The sequence below is a fragment of the Chroicocephalus ridibundus genome, chromosome Z, assembly GCF_963924245.1.
Source record: "Chroicocephalus ridibundus chromosome Z, bChrRid1.1, whole genome shotgun sequence".
Taxonomy (NCBI): Eukaryota; Metazoa; Chordata; class Aves; order Charadriiformes; family Laridae; genus Chroicocephalus; species Chroicocephalus ridibundus.
This window is the reverse complement of record NC_086316.1, coordinates 10,310,507-10,326,447: the sequence shown is the minus strand read 5'-3', so window position 1 is coordinate 10,326,447 and position 15,941 is coordinate 10,310,507.

Below are 15,941 nucleotides of genomic sequence, written 5' to 3'. Positions count from 1 at the left end.
CAGTACTCCAGTTGTGGCCTCACCAGTGCAGAGTAGAGGGGGAGAATGACCTCCCTCGACCTACTGGCCACAGTCTTCCCTATGCAGCCCAGGATTCCATTGGCCTTTTTGGCAACAAGGGCACACTGCTGGCTCATGGATAATTTGCTGTCTACCAGGACCCCCAGATCCTTCTCCTCAGGACTACTTCCCAGCAGGTCCACCCCTAACCTATACTGGTGCTTAGCATTCTTCCTCCCCAGGTGCAGGACCTTGCATTTCCTTTTGTTGAACCTCATTAGGTTCTTCTCTGCCCAGCTCTCCAGCCTGTCCAGGTCACACTGGATGGCAGTACAGCCCTCTGGAGTGTCAGCCACCCCTCCCAGTTTGGTATCATTAGCGAACTTGCTGAGGATACACTCTGTCCCATCATCCAGGTCATTAATAAATATACTGAACAAAATTGGACCGAGTATTGACCCCTGGGGGACACCACTGGTTACAGGCCTCCAACTAGACTCTGTGCCACTGATCACAACCCTCTGAGTTCTGTCACACAGCCAGCTCTCGATCCACCTCACTGTCACCTCGTCTAGCCCATACTTCCTCAGCTTCCTAATGAGGATGTTATGGGAGACAGTGTCAAAAGCCTTGCTAAGGTCAAGGTAGATGACATCTACAGCTCTCCCTTCATCCAGCCAACCCGTTATAACATCATAGAAAGCTATCAGATTGGTCAAGCACGATCTACCCTTGGTAAATCCATGTTGACCACTTCCAATAACTTCCTGTTCCTCAATGTGTTTGGAGATAACATCCAGAATGAGTCGCTCCATTACCTTCCCAGGGACAGAGGTGAGACTAACCGGCCTGTAGTTCCCTGGGTCCTCCTTCTTGCCTTTTTTGAAGATTGGAGTGATGTCAGCCTTCCTCCAGTCCTCAGGCACCTCTCCTGTTCCCCATGACCTTGCAAAGACAATGGAGAGTGGTCTAGCGATAACATCTGCCAGCTCTCTCAGCACTTGCAGGTGCATCCCGTCAGGGCCCATGGATTTATGAATGTCCAGCTTGGCCAAGTGGCCTCTGACCTGGTCCTCCTCAACTGAGGGAAAATCTTCCTCTCTCCAGACCTTCCCCCTTACCTCCAGGGTATGGGATTCGTGAGAGACAGCTTTAGCAATGAAGACTGAAGAAAAGAAGGCAGTCAGTAACTCTGCCTTCTCTATGACTTCCACCACTAAGGCACCCGTCTCATTCATCAGTGGACCTACATTTTCCCTAGTCTTCCTTTTTCTATTGATACACTGAAAGAATCTCTTCTTATTGTCTTTAACTGCAGTGGCCAAGCTGAGTTCTGATTGAGCTTTGGCCCTTCTAATTTTCCCCCTACATAGCTTTGTTATATCTTGATAATCCTCATAAGTTGCCAACCCCCTTTTCCAGAGAAAGTAAGCTTTCCTTTTTTTCCTGAGGTCCAGCCAAAGCTCTCTATTTAGCCAGGCTGGTAATGTAATTATGCCAATAAAATGAAGCCGATTTTGACATCAACAGATATCAAGGTGGGTTCGGGAGGACAAACAATCCAAGAAAACCTAATTTCTCACCAGTATGCTTGGGTGAGATTATGTGCTTTTCTGAAGAACATGCATATTCTTCAGGTGTTACCATGAAGCTCTGCAACACTTTTCAGGAAACTACACAGCCCTCCAACACCAAGTCACTTCCTGGAAGACTCACTTTCCCTATTGTAAAATGTCCATTCCAACTTGAGGCACACAAAAATTTTATACCTGTTTTATAACAGACCTCAGAACTCAACCTCTCTTCAAAAGGAATCTTTGTACAGAAAGAAATACCCCAGCCTATTCACCTGCACAGCTGGAATGAGAAGCATGTGCTATGTGATATGCAAATGCGTGATTGGATTGTAATGATTTTAATGAAGAAGCCAGACACATCTGATTTTGGAAAGAGTCCATGCTAATTCCCCTGTTTTGCTAAATGCAATGACAGAACTCAGACATTCACTAATTCGAAGCAAAGGGCTAATTTAAAGCGTTTCACAAGCTTAGTTTTACTGATTCCTGTGTAATCAGGTTCATAGAGTTGTTTAGACAAGGCAAAGAGTTATTAAGCACTTCTATTAGCAGTTACACAGGTACTTAAAATAGCTGAGCTGGCTGAGCATTCTTTCCTCCCTCATCTAAAATCAAGCACAGCAGACAGACCCATTATCGCAGTAATTCTGTTTCCACTGTGTTTTTTTTCTTGGAGCAGAAAGAGGAAGATTCTCAAAACCCCAAGCCTCTCAAAATTCATTGAAATACCTATTTCTTTCCAAATCTAAGTTCTGATTATAGCATTTCACCAAATAGCCATTATCCAGTGACAAAAATTCCCTCTTTCCACCCACCATCATCTCATTCTCCTGTCGTACTTAGTGGGGACCTGTGGTGTCAGATTTTTGCAGCCTAGAATTCAAAGCTGATCCTAAGGAAGAAATTCTCCCTCAGGTGCCCCCACAGCTTTGCAGTTCAAATTACTCCTTTTGCTGCTTACTTTCAAATTACTTTCCTCCATCCCAGCCAGCTAACCTTGTACAGTCATCCCCTTGTAATGACAAGAATTTACTGCACTTCCACATCACCTTTCATCCATCCATCTGCATTAAGAGCGACATTGCATTTTCATCTGTTTTAGCGATGAGGAAACTGAAGCAAAGAAAAATGAAATTATTTATTCTCAGAAAAGCAGCAGTCGCTCAATGAGAAAGAGAACTCCTCGCCGTCATCCAAAGTACTGATCCCTGTTGTACTCGAGACTCCTAGAGAAATGAGGAATTATGTTAAAGGCTTTGTGGACAAAGTTTACAGGAGTTCAAAGGCAAGTGAACAGCTACATGGAGAAAAAATGCCACCCGCCTTGTATTCTTTCAACATGGAGAATTTTTTTTTTGCTTAAGAAACCTTTCGAGCACAAAGTATTGCAGACTTAGAAGGGTATCCCACCCTCAGTATCAGTTTGCTCTGCCATGCTTCCCGGGAAGTGTTACTGGTTGCTGTCAGAGACCAGGCCTTTCGTTTGAGAACAGCGTTGCCGTTCCTACGCTGCTTTATGGTCTTTTTGGCACATGTGCATTAATCTATTCTCAGCATTAAAGCAAGTTTGTACACCCTGTCTTTCCCATGCTCAGACATGTGTATCCAGTTGTAAAATTTTTTGAGAAATGACTGTGTATACCTTCCTGTCACGGTTTGGGCAGGGTTGGCCAATGACGAGATGACAGATGCTCTCCCCCACCTCTCGCTCCAAGGAGAGGAAGGAGAGAGATAGAGAGATCTATGAGTTTAGAAAGAACTAAACTATTTTAATGAAAGATTAATAATAAAATAAAAAGGGAATAATGAAAGAAATACAATATATACAAAACTGTATCAAGCTTCCAGGATGATGGCACTGGCAGGCACTGGGGAAGTCCCAGACTGGACTCAGCAGCAGATGGGAACTGGATTCCGGAGCTGGCTTCAGAACAGGATCCCACAGATCGGGATCAAAGGCAGCCAAACAGACAGGGTCCTCCTTAGACATTGGTTATTGAAGAAAGAGAGCCATCAAAGAACCAAGCCACCGAAGTAGAGCCTGACCCTTTGATCCCTCAGCTTTTATACTGAGCATGGCAGATGAGATGGAATACCAGTTTTGGGTCAGTTTTGGGTAACCTCTCCTGTCTGCTCCTCCCCACAGGTGCAACCCCTCCATTGGGCAAACAACCAAGTCAGACACAGCAACAAATATAAGCAAAAGCCTCTCACTGAGCAGAAAGTTGTCTCTGCTCCACCCCAAACCAGGACACTTCCTATCAAAAAATATGAAACTTAACTGCTGATAAAAATATAAATGGATTTTGGAGAGGAAAATATTAGGACGCCCTTTCAAATGACACCATTTGATATGGATTAAGAGTGTGTGTGAATCCGTAACACAGGACAATCATTTTCCTCAGCACACAAGTGAACTGGAGCAACAGTACACCTACTGCAGAGCAGTGTTTCTTTCCAGTATGAAGATCCACCTGGATGCATTTGACTTAAACCCAGGATGGTAAGGAAGCTCCCCTGCAGTACAACAATCCTGTGACCCAGAGGTCCTCTTTGAACATCTGTGTCTTCTCTGGGGTTTGGAGTGCCACCTTGGTATTGTGTTCTTTGCCCCTGGTTTACTCAGCAAGTTATGAATAGCGTTTGATCTGCAACGTGGGTTAAATCTCTTACTAGAAAAAACATTTTCCAACATCCAAGTTACACCTTTTACTATGAAAGCAGCTCTGCTGTGGTTCTGGAAGATGTTTTCTCCTTAACTCAGGAAACTTTTGGAATCTGATGTCACCTACCAGTGAAACCTACAGGTTATGCAGCCTGGCTTTTAAAGCCTGAATAAAAATACATGCCACGGTACTCTGAATGTATTTAAAGCTGGCACTTTCCTTCACTGCTTGAGTGTCCATATAGTAAAATGTGTGCTTGTGTTATTTACATCAGCTGGATTTCTTCAGATCTGGCTTTGTGAGGATTTCTTACAGATAATTTTAGTTTGTTGCATAACAAAAGTAAAGGAAAATCTAAACAAAATAGTCACTCTTAACATTTTTCTTAGCCTGGTTCCAGTCAGTTATGGAGATATACTGTCAGGTTCTCTTTTATACAGTATTCAGCCCTTGGAGTGAATATTTTTAATGTAATATTAGCACTAATTTGATACATACCTGAGTTCTGAACAAAATACCCGATATAAGACAGCATGTGAGCACAAAATCAGTCAGTCATCTTAGTAAATGGAAGGTTGTACATTTACTCAGGTAGTTTTTGATTCCAAGCTCTTAATGTGCCGGTAGGAGAATTAAATAACACCTAGTATGCATAATGCCCAAAGAATATAAATAATCATGAATACTTTCTCTGTTGCTAGGTATGTAAACTGTAAAACTCAGCTGTGAGTTCAGTTCTGTCTGTCTATAAACAGTTCTTTTGATTTACATATCATTTCCCTCCCCGTTCAGATCATGTTGCAGATTGATACAGACAACATTAAATATGTTCTGAGGTTAAGACAACAAAAAGAAATTACTCTTTATTTATGCAAAAATTATATTCTTTCTTTTTAAGTGACCAGAAGGTGTCTGTCTGCAGCTCCTGTCAGAAAACAAGTAAATATGCTCAGGACAGCTATTGTAAAGATAATAATGCCTGAATTTGCTTTAACTCTTCTATAAGGGCATGGTAACTTCTCCTGTATGAATAGTTGGAAAAGATAGATAGAGATAGATGTTGCATTCAAAAAGCAGAGAAAAAAAAAATGAGAAATGTCCTGCAAAACTTCCAGTGAATTCACGCGTTTGCTAAAAGTGGTAAATAGTTTAATCAAGGAGGCTCATCCGTGATTTCTTTTTTAAGGGAAGAATCCATTTCCTCTTGGAAAGGATGCAGAAAGCCTGAGTTACCACCAGTTTTTATTCTGCATTATCATGGTAAATTCACTGTGTACATGATTGTAGAAGTTTTTTACATAACTATTCTCCAGTCAGCTCCTCCTGCAGCCAGAGTCAGTGTGACGAAATATAAATTTGCAGCACACTCTAGTGTCAGCCTCTGGAGAAATTTCTGCTGGACAAAACTGGAAGAGACCAAGAGGAAGAGAAGCAATTGGCAGATACAAATTCTGACCCATTGCTTAACAATTTCCTCCCCAGGAACCATCATTCTTGAATGCCTTTTGGAGAGAAAATTATGCCTTTTGGCAGTATTCTTGGGGGCTTAGTGGCACAGAATGGTTTTAATTGGGTTGGGTGTCTTTAGCAAAATAAGATGCCAACATATTAAATGAAAAAAAGAGAGCTTCCTCTGAGCAAACTTTTCTCCTTTCTTAGACGAATGCTCATAGTATAGAAAACAGCCCAATGTAAGTTATTTTATAAACAATATTAATTTCTGGATTTTATTAGTTTGTATGAAAAACAATTAAAATCAGGGTAAAATTTTGTAAGAAAATAAGAGAACTAACTGATGCAGTTGACAAAATAAGACCATTGCCATATTAATCACCAAAAGAATTCAGGAAGTCTGGATCCTAGAAAAATGAAACAGAAATCAAAGATGTGTTTTATTGCCAGTAGAAACTTTCAGGCTTTGAAAAATTCAGCATCTGAAACTTTACATGCATGCAGGTATTGATGCATGAGACACATGGGCATGGGCTAGTGGCTTCTCTGTCCTCAGAAAACAGAATAAGATACAACTTTTTGTGTGAATATAAACCTGTTTATAGAAAAATCAAGAAATCCAGACAACAGACAAGAGAAAGATGGACAGTAAAAGCACAAAGGGAGGAAAAGCTAACCCCATCTGACAGAAGAGCAGTATATAATTCCAGAGGCAAATAAATCAGTCATTGAAGGACTACCTCTGGAGTCCACAGGTGACAGCAAATGTTGAAGAGATAGAAAGGTGCTATGACAGTGCCACAGAGACCATAAAGGCTTTGGGGGTATAAAGACAAGGCATTGACAGGCTTGACTGACGTGAGAGCAGAGGACAGACTGCCAGAGGTGATTACGCCAAAAAGCCCCAATGGGATGCTCCACTGCTGCACTCAGACAATGCCCTCATCAGAGTATGACAAGATTACAGGGAGAGGTCAGAAGGGGTAGCATCTGAGACCAAATCCTTCCTGCTGTACCAGTGCTTGGGTCAAAGTACTTAGTCCATGAGCCATGGTTGTCAGAGCTGACTTGCTGTTGGCGATGGCCAACCCTAAGCCTGCCATTTCCTAGCTTTTGAGGGCCTCATCGTTTATCTCCTTTAGCAATCAATCTCAGTTCAACTTTGCTGCATGCCCAACACTTGCACATTGATATCAAAACTCTGTGCTAATGCACTTATAAAACCACTGATGTCAAACATACAGATATGTGACTACCCAGCCTGTATGGACTGGAAGACTGAAGAGCTGGAAACTCTCTACCAAGTGTCACCCCAGTGTGGCTCCCTACCCTGAGAGGGGAAGGAAGAAGGGCAGACTTCGCTTTTTAGCTCTCTCTACTTTCTTGAGAGCACTGTACATGGCTATTGCAGTGAGACTGAGCTTTTGTAATTATGGCAGTAGTCTGAAAATTGAAAATAGAAAAGCACTGCATTCCCCTAACTGTGCACTAATACCTGTTATTAGCAAAGAACATAATCTTCTGAGTCCCTCAGATACAGATTTAAAAAATCTTGCAGCTTGCTAGAGAGCTTATCAGAGGTAATTAAAGCCTGGCTGAGCATACTTGCTTTTAAGATACCCAGAAGGAACTGCTCCATTTTTATGAAACAGAGGTGCTGCCTCAGCGCAAATCCCCACCTGATCAATGCCTTCTGCAAGAAATCTATTAAACAGCCCTTCTCAGAATGGTGTAGGCAGTCTCTCTCAAAATGTCTGACTGATGCAATTTCCTATTAAATTTTTTTAAAAAAGATACTTTGTGAATGAGCAGGGAAGAGATAAAACACAGGCCATATAGCTATTCCTAACTAAAAGGAAAACTGACCCACAGTCAGTTTTGATGCCTTCTGCTCTCTATCATGCCTTTACAATGTCTTCTCTAACTCATTCCAGATAACACTGCCAAAAGTACCTGAAAATCTTGGCAGCTTCAGCCCTGCTTTTAAGCATACCAGAATCTCCTTGCACAATGGTGTTGTGCATCCACTGCAGTCAAGTCTCTTCTCTTTTGATGGTGCCACACTTGTGTAGTTCCTGCAATACTTCTCGTAATGTCAGTTAGTAACATACTGTCACAGTTTAACCCTGGCTGGAGAATTAGTGCCAGAAGTCATTGCAGCCTTGGGGTTTCTCAGATTGCTTTATAACGCTGATGCTATGAAAGTAGTTATAGCACTGAGTAAAAGGAAGACAGATGGAATTTTTCCCCACTGTTAGCCTGAAGTGTGTAATCCAGGTAGACAGAGGAGAGTTTAGATAGTGAAGGTTATCGGTGAATACCACAACAATCTCATCCATCCAAGATTTTCAGATGCTTCGTTTGTGTGCCAGTAGGATTTTTTTTAGTGTGACTGCACTAAGGTAACAAAGTCATAAACCGCCTGTATTTAATTAATTTAGCAATAAATAAACATAGGGAACTCAGAAGATCTAAGTGGTATAATTGCTCAGCTCCTGAGAAGGGCAAGTAATTAATTTTGCTATAATTATTATCAAACCACAGTGAGCAGAGAGATTGTTTTTATTCCTTTGAATTGCCTCCTCCCCTCCAAGTCTGTATTTCAATGAAGGTCTTTTATTGTTTAATGTATCTGTCATCATCTGCTGTCAAGATAACATCAGGCAGATGCAAGCATTCTCATTTTATTATTGTATTTTTTTCCTTTTGTTTGCCTCAGGAAAGATGTTTTAATTGCTAAGGATGAGGACAAATCCAGATCTAGTAGCTGAAGGGGAAAGAAAACAATTCCAATATTTGCCTGACTCAGTAGAAAATTTCTTCCTGTAGTTCTATAATTCTTTCCATTATCATTTGTGATTGGAAAAAGCTGACAACAATAAGAAGAGAAGGTACCCGGGGATAGGGGGGAAGGTTGTGAATGACTGCCTGTGGTATTATGGGGATTCACAAGAACTAACAGCGGGGAAGGTGGAAACCAAGTGCCAAACATTAAACTTAATGCTTCTAGCTCCACCTCTGATTTCTGAGGGTGAGATAGGTCTGGGTCATACTACTGAATGCCACGAACAGTCTGATGAGGTCTGATCCCTCCTCCACCTGCTTTGGAGAGCGAGGTCCAGACTTAAAATTAGTTTAAAAAGAAAACAGTTTTTAACAAGGGATGAAAGAATCAGCATTCAATGTGTAGGTCCCAATTAATCAGCCAACTGTAAGTCTTACTTGGATGACAAAATCACATCCACTCTGGCATTGCTGAGGTTTGCTACGCGCTTGGTGAGCACTACACCAAGCAGGACTGGGAAAGAGATGGTCAAACCATACCCTTGACTAGCAGCAGTTCCCTGTCAGAAGATCGGGGTCAAGACAGGGCTCCCGAAGGGTGGTTTGAACTGATCACATAATTGCTCACAGAACTGCTGGGGTTGAAAGGCACCTCTGGAGATCATCTAGTCCAAAGACCTGCACAGGGACTGGTCAGCTAGAGCAGGTGGCCCAGGACCACATCCAGTCTGGGTTTGAATATCACTGGGGACAGAGACTCCACAACCGCTCTAGGCAATCTGTTCTAGTGTTTAACCACCCTCACGGAGAAATAGTTTTTTCTTCTGTTTAAACAGATTTTCTTGTACTGTAATTTGTGCTTGTTGCGTCTTATCCACAGAGAAGAGTCTGTCTCCAACTTCTTTACTCCCTCCCGTGAGGTATTTGTATATACATGGATAAGATTCCCCCCCTTAGTCTTCTCTTCTCCAGGCTGAAAGGCCCAACTCCCTCAGGCTCTTCTCATGTAGAAGATGCTCCAGATCCTTAATCATCTTCATGGCAATCACTCGGCGTGCTGCAGTTAGTCCATGTCTATTTTGTGCTGGAGATCACAGAACAGGACACAGCACACCAGATGTGGCCTCACCAGTGATGAGTAAAGAGGAAAGGTCCCTGGACTTGCTAGCCATGCTCTGCCTAATGCAGCTCAGGAGGCTGTTCGCCTTCCTGGCTGCAAGGGTACATTGCTAACTCACGGTCACCTTAAGTGGCCACCAGGATGCCCAGGTCCTTTTCTGCAAAGCTGCTTTCCATTTGGGTGTCTCCCAGCATACACTGGTGCCTGTGGTTGTTCCTCCCCAGGTGCAGGAATTGGCATTTGCTTTTATTGAACTTAATGAGGTTCCTGCTGGCCCATTTCTCCAGCCTGTTGAGGTCCTCTGAAGAGGAGTACAAAGGTGGCAGCTACTCCTCCCAGTTCTGTATCATCTGCAAACTTGCTGAAGGTGCTCTCTGCCCCATCACCACATCATTAATGAAGACAATTATTACCGGCTCCCCTGGGTGCTCTCCTGCTAGATTCAGTCCTCCTACATTCTCCCGTAATGGTAAAATATTTCCACCTGGAATCAACCAAGGAGAGACCAAACACCATAAGAATGCTTAGAAACTCCTCAGAGCAGTTCGGAAAGTTGCATTGGCACCTCAGATTTACAAGGGAGCTGAAACTGTATCAACATGCTTAGCTTTCCTTATTCTTTAAGTTCTTTATATGAAAAATGTGTATTATCTACATCCTGGTAAAGTACTGTGCATAATTTCAGTGTCATAAAAAGGATTTATATAAATACTTTCATATTTTCTTTCCACCTTATCTGCCTTTCTTCACTGTTCAATGACAAAGTAAGAGACAAAGCACACACTGATCACAGGTCATGAGGCCTGGTGGATTTCAGCTTTGTTTAAAGATATAACCATTAAAATGCAGTGCAACATAATTAATCTACGTAGGTTCATCCTCGGCATTTCTCTAGAAAATGTGCAAATTTGACTCATTATCATTTGGCTTCTAAATACAAAATAGCAAAGCAAATGCATTTGTACAAATATAGAAAAAAATAGTTAATATGGAAATCAGCTTGTCCCAAGTGGAAAAATGTCTCATTTGCATTCAGATTCTGTTTCTGCTGCCTCTTCTTTTGTTTCCAAAGTGACAAATGGTCTTTCCCTCCTCCCCAGCCCTTTCAGAATCTCATTAAAAGGTGCAGAAATGAGGCTTGAACGGCCCCATGACCTTCTTTCCTTTGGGGGTCACATGCAGAACACAATTCAATCTGGCATGCTGGCATATTTTATCAAGGTTTTTTTTATCAGAAGGGGGTAGAACAGTACAGAGTGACCCAAAACACTGATGGTACAATACACATAGCGATACACATGCCATTACTCCCAGCAATATATTCCGATGGCACACAGATTGCCGTATAATGTGATTTTCCCTCAATGAAAGGGAGTTTGAACAATAAATGGCTCTATCATGGGCATGAGTTGCACATATTGCATTTTGAGAAATGAGGTTTCTCACTGATTTAACATTCTCATTTGCTGCACAGTCTTTTCCCTTTAATAACAAGAGACCGGTTTGTTTATTTCTAGTTTACTTTACTCCTATTTTAATGTAAAAAGCATGGGGAAGAACAGCATGGTATTTAAGTGACTATATGCTAAGTAAGTATGAGAAACACTCGTAGCTTATAGCAGTCATGGAAATTACAGCTGAGATGCAGAGAATTTCATGGCTAGAAAGAAATGGACATGAGCCAGTATTACTATTAGGCATAAGGGATCCCTACAATATCTGTCACTGGAGCAGAAAGCTAAACAGAAAAGGAGCTGTTTCAAAAATTGCTTTCCCAAGCCTGACAAATCTTCATCCCACTTTTAATTTGGGAAACACCTTGGAATTTTCAGTGACGGACACACAGCCATATTAAGGCCTAAATAGCATTTTGTGCAATTATGCCTTAAATATTTTAGCAATTCCATTATGGGCTCCTTCAGAGAAATATACCAACAGCTGGTCCCTTTTACGTAAATGAAAAGCTAACGTGACAAACTGTCATAGTAAGTTATCGCTGCACAGAGTGAAAAAAACCCCATAAGATTACGTGATATTGACTTGACTGTCAGCACCTTCCTTCCAGAGCACTGTGCCTTTTCTTTTCCTACAAGCTGTGTCCTTTCCTTGTGTGCTTGCTGAAGAGGAACAATGGGCATTAACTGGTATCTGCAAAGCTATGACAGTATATACTGGATAAGACAATTACTTCAATGTTTCTAGGGCAAGCCATTTCTAATAATAAAAGTATTTTACTTTTATTTCTACTTACTTAGAATAATTTTTTCATACATTTAGAAACCTGCAGTAAATGTTGAAAAGCAATTGCTAATGCTATGTCAACAATTTGTTGATACACGCTGTCCAAGTTTAACTTGGCACAAAATATCAATTTTTCTGTCTGAGTTACCCCCGAGTCTTCACTGCACTGGTCCAAATGTGACTTTGCCTCATTCAGATGTCTTCTGGAAATGAGATCCTTGGGTGGGGGAAAACAGGTATTTCATCAGTTGCAGCTAGGAAGCTATTTGCATGGTCCATGTAAGACACATTTCTTCCCATCACTGGTTATTTTTTGCACTTAATACATCCTGGAGTCAGAGATGACTCTGTGTTTGGCGCAGGAGATCCTAGGAGCTCTTCCAGACTGAGGAACAGCCACGGAGACAACATGAGTTGAAAGTGCCTCAAGAGTGTGTGTGTGTGTGCATGAGTGCAGGTGTTCAGAGGTTTGGCCTGTCTGTACCACTGATTACACATAACTGTAAAGTTTAGGTTACTTCAGGCCACCTGCAAGCATGTCACCTTCTGGTAGTTATCTTTGAATGCAAAAGTCAGACTGTAGAAACAGAAAGGGGCACACACACACAGTCACTTCTGCACTAGCTCTTTACAGCTCACTTGAAAACAAATTCAGCTAACTCTTTTTACAGAACTTCTATTTCCACAGACAGTGGAAGAAAAATTGCTGCAATTCCCTCAAGTCACCAAGCTTTAAAAAGGCCAGACTCAAAAGCTAGGTTTCCTAAAATAACGAGGGGAATAAGGCACCTCTGGTTTGAAGCCAAGTTAACAGGCTAAATTCATCTGGAGGCCTCCCTTTTAACTCCAATACAAGCTCCTTGCCCAGATTATCTTCAAAGCTTTTTTCTCACAATGCACTATCATAAGTAAATAATATATTTTCTTTTGGTTTTTTTTGCTAGAAGGGCATATCTTGAATTTCTGCACTGGAAAGGTTTTTATGTGGAAAATGCTTAAACAGTGAAATTTTTGGTGTGCACACAAAACCATGTGTTCACCTTGATTAATTAAGTGATTTTGTAAGATATCTGCCTCCAAGGAGGTGTATAAATTCCAGACAGTACCTAACATAAGAAAGCATAACAGGATGGGCTCTCTTCTTAGAGCAGTTTCTTGACAATATGGTACAGAGATTTCTTATGTTGTGCCTTCATAAAACTCACATTTATCGTAGGGAGCTCCTGCACGTTTTGCAAGTCAAGATGTTTGCATTTGGACAGACGTAGGGTTGTTTCAGCTTAACTAGTTACCATCTGCTTATCTTGCAGCGGAGGTGGGCTCTTTTGTCCCTTATTCAAGAATGTGGTCAGTTACTATAGTTTAGGTCAGACTGTTGTAATCAAAACACTACTCAGTCTATACAGGCACTCAGACAGTATGGTAAAGGAGATCTATAGAGACAGCACACTAACACAGAGTGGGATTTTCCTTCCTCTTGGTTCCACTGCATCTGCATAGTCAATAACCTTGGTTATTGTACAGGGTAAAAGGCGACTTTAAGATCATGATACAGAATTGAAACGATCTTAATGTACATTCAGTTTACGACTCAGACATAAAGAAAGCTTATACAATAAGTGCCGGCACACAGATGTCTTTGGTTAAGAGCCTGCAGAATATACTGTTTTCAGTTCACAAAAAAAAATTACCTGTTCCAGGAATTCTCTTGAAGTTATTCTCTCCCTTCGCTTAACAATGAGATGAAAAATCCACATGGTCTCATAACTTCCTAATTTGTTGAAAACTTCTCTGCTGAATGACAAATACATAATTTTCAATTTTGTGGCATACAGTATCCTGAAACAAGATCCTGAACCTTACAAACCCAGAGCCGCCTTCACATATGGAATAGGTATGGCGCAAGTAGGGGTTTTCCTGGTAAAGCTCTTATTAATCAAGTCAATGCAGACACCCAGCTACAGTAGCACATTCTTCCAAAACAGACGTCGCACTTACGCTTTGAGACAAAATGACGCGAGGCATTGACCATTCATAAGCACACTGCAATGCACTCACTGCAGGTTGAAGCATGTACCCTTCTACCAATACGTACCTTGCAGCAAGATCCCTTTCCTGGAAGCCATATACCAACTTCTTCATATAAGCAAAAAAAAAAAGAAAAAAGAAAAAAAGAAAAAGCACCACAAAACCCACAAACCTGCTAAAAATAAGTGCAACAGTGTTCCTGAACCTGTGAGATACTGCAGCTTTCATTTCAGCTAATGTAGTTCACACAACAAATCAAAACAATCTCGCTGACTGAATTCTTAATAAAATGCCATCACATTTTATCAGCTGCTGCCATTGCAAAAGCAAATGTTTGTTGTTACCTACAATCACTTCAGTTTTAAACATCAATAAAGTAAACACAAGGGAATGTCACTGCTGTGAATCACTGTGAATCACAGGGACCACAAATGCTCATATACACCTGGTGCCTTGTCTACTGCATCACTTTCCAGCTTTAGCTCGTAAGCTTCTTACGTTTCCTTTGTAAGGCCTTTTGTCTAAGGCAGACCAAAGCCAATGGAAATCCTGCTATCAGCTTCAATGGTCTTTGAATGAAGTCTGAATTCAGCCAAGTGCAGGTAATTTGACAGCAGATAGCACATTGCAGAAGAATAAAATACCCATGCGTTGGCTTCAGCTTAACCTTGCAGCTTCTGAGAGGAAGCCTTTGTTTGGTATCAAACAATACGGCATTGATTTTCATTTTCTAGCCTCTGAATACAAAATACAAACTGCTTTTGCAGGACATACAGAACGCTGTCCCACAAAAGGAACACAACTCCTTAGCAATTACACATTTTCCTGATGGGTGGAACGAGATGGCTAGCATCCGCTGTGCGACGCTGGGACCAGAGAAGAGGGAAACACTATTTTTACCAGGCAGACGGTCCTCAAATTTATCCACGACCTCTGTGGTTCTTTGGGACAGCACCAACATTTGATAGACTGTGTCACTGCTCCTCTGGGGTTTTTCGCAGGCATGCATCCAGAGGATATTTCAGGCACAACCTGCACCTTGTACCACACCAGAGCGAGAATAGGCATCCCATACAATGGCATGCAGGGAGCTGCGCGTACTGCACATGCATAGCTGAATGAAGGACTGCTGCCACGTAGACAATCACTTACAGTGAACCCCTGCTCGCAAGTACACAGACTTCAAACTCTGTGGGGGAGAAGCCATCTTTTTGAAGCTTCAAACCCAGGAACAGCTTCAGGTGGCGCTTCAACCTTCCTGGTCTCTTAACCAAAACTAACATCAACTAACCACATGGTGCAAACTCATGATAAACGAGGCTTCGTTTACTCTAGTGCTCCCAAACACACAAGATATGCTTAAATGACTTCTCCTAGTGGAAAAAAATATTCCATTTGCTACTTGCAAGAGAACTTATTTTTGTTGGTGAAAGTTCCAGATTTAGCACAACGTAAGGAGGTAACTGGTTTTCCACCATGCAACTCAGCTAAGGTTAACTAATATCAAACTGTGGTTCTGTTGACTAAACTTTTCCTAAACAGTTAGAGATACAAACTAAGAGAAGAAGAGAAATAGCAAAGCTATTCTGGATATCTCTGTGAGGACAAGGAACAAATTATTCTATTTCTAGCAAGTCATTCTGCATTTATGTAAGCACGGACATTTACTCAGGAGAGGCAGAACAGACACATTTACAAAGTTAGGCAGCTGAAAAGTTATTTGGTCACTCCTGTTTTTTGGAAAATGTTGTATTCCCCTTCTCCACTTCTCCCTCTTTCCCTTCTATAAAAAGCTTTTAAAAATTACCCTCCCCAAGATCAAGGCATTTGCTGAAGCCAGTTTGGAGCAGCTGCCAGCACAGTGAGCGAAATACAGTGGAGGTGATGCCTGCATTTGTGCTCAGCATCAGTCACCAGCTTAGCAGGCTCCTGTCTGCAGCTGCTGGACCCATGAGCTCCACTGAGGCCCAGGAGCAGTCTGAAGGAGCCAGCACCTGACCCTGAGCAGGGCTGTGCCTGTATGGCTGCCACCAGACATGCTTCCTGGAGGCAGCATGGTCATGCCCTTAGCTC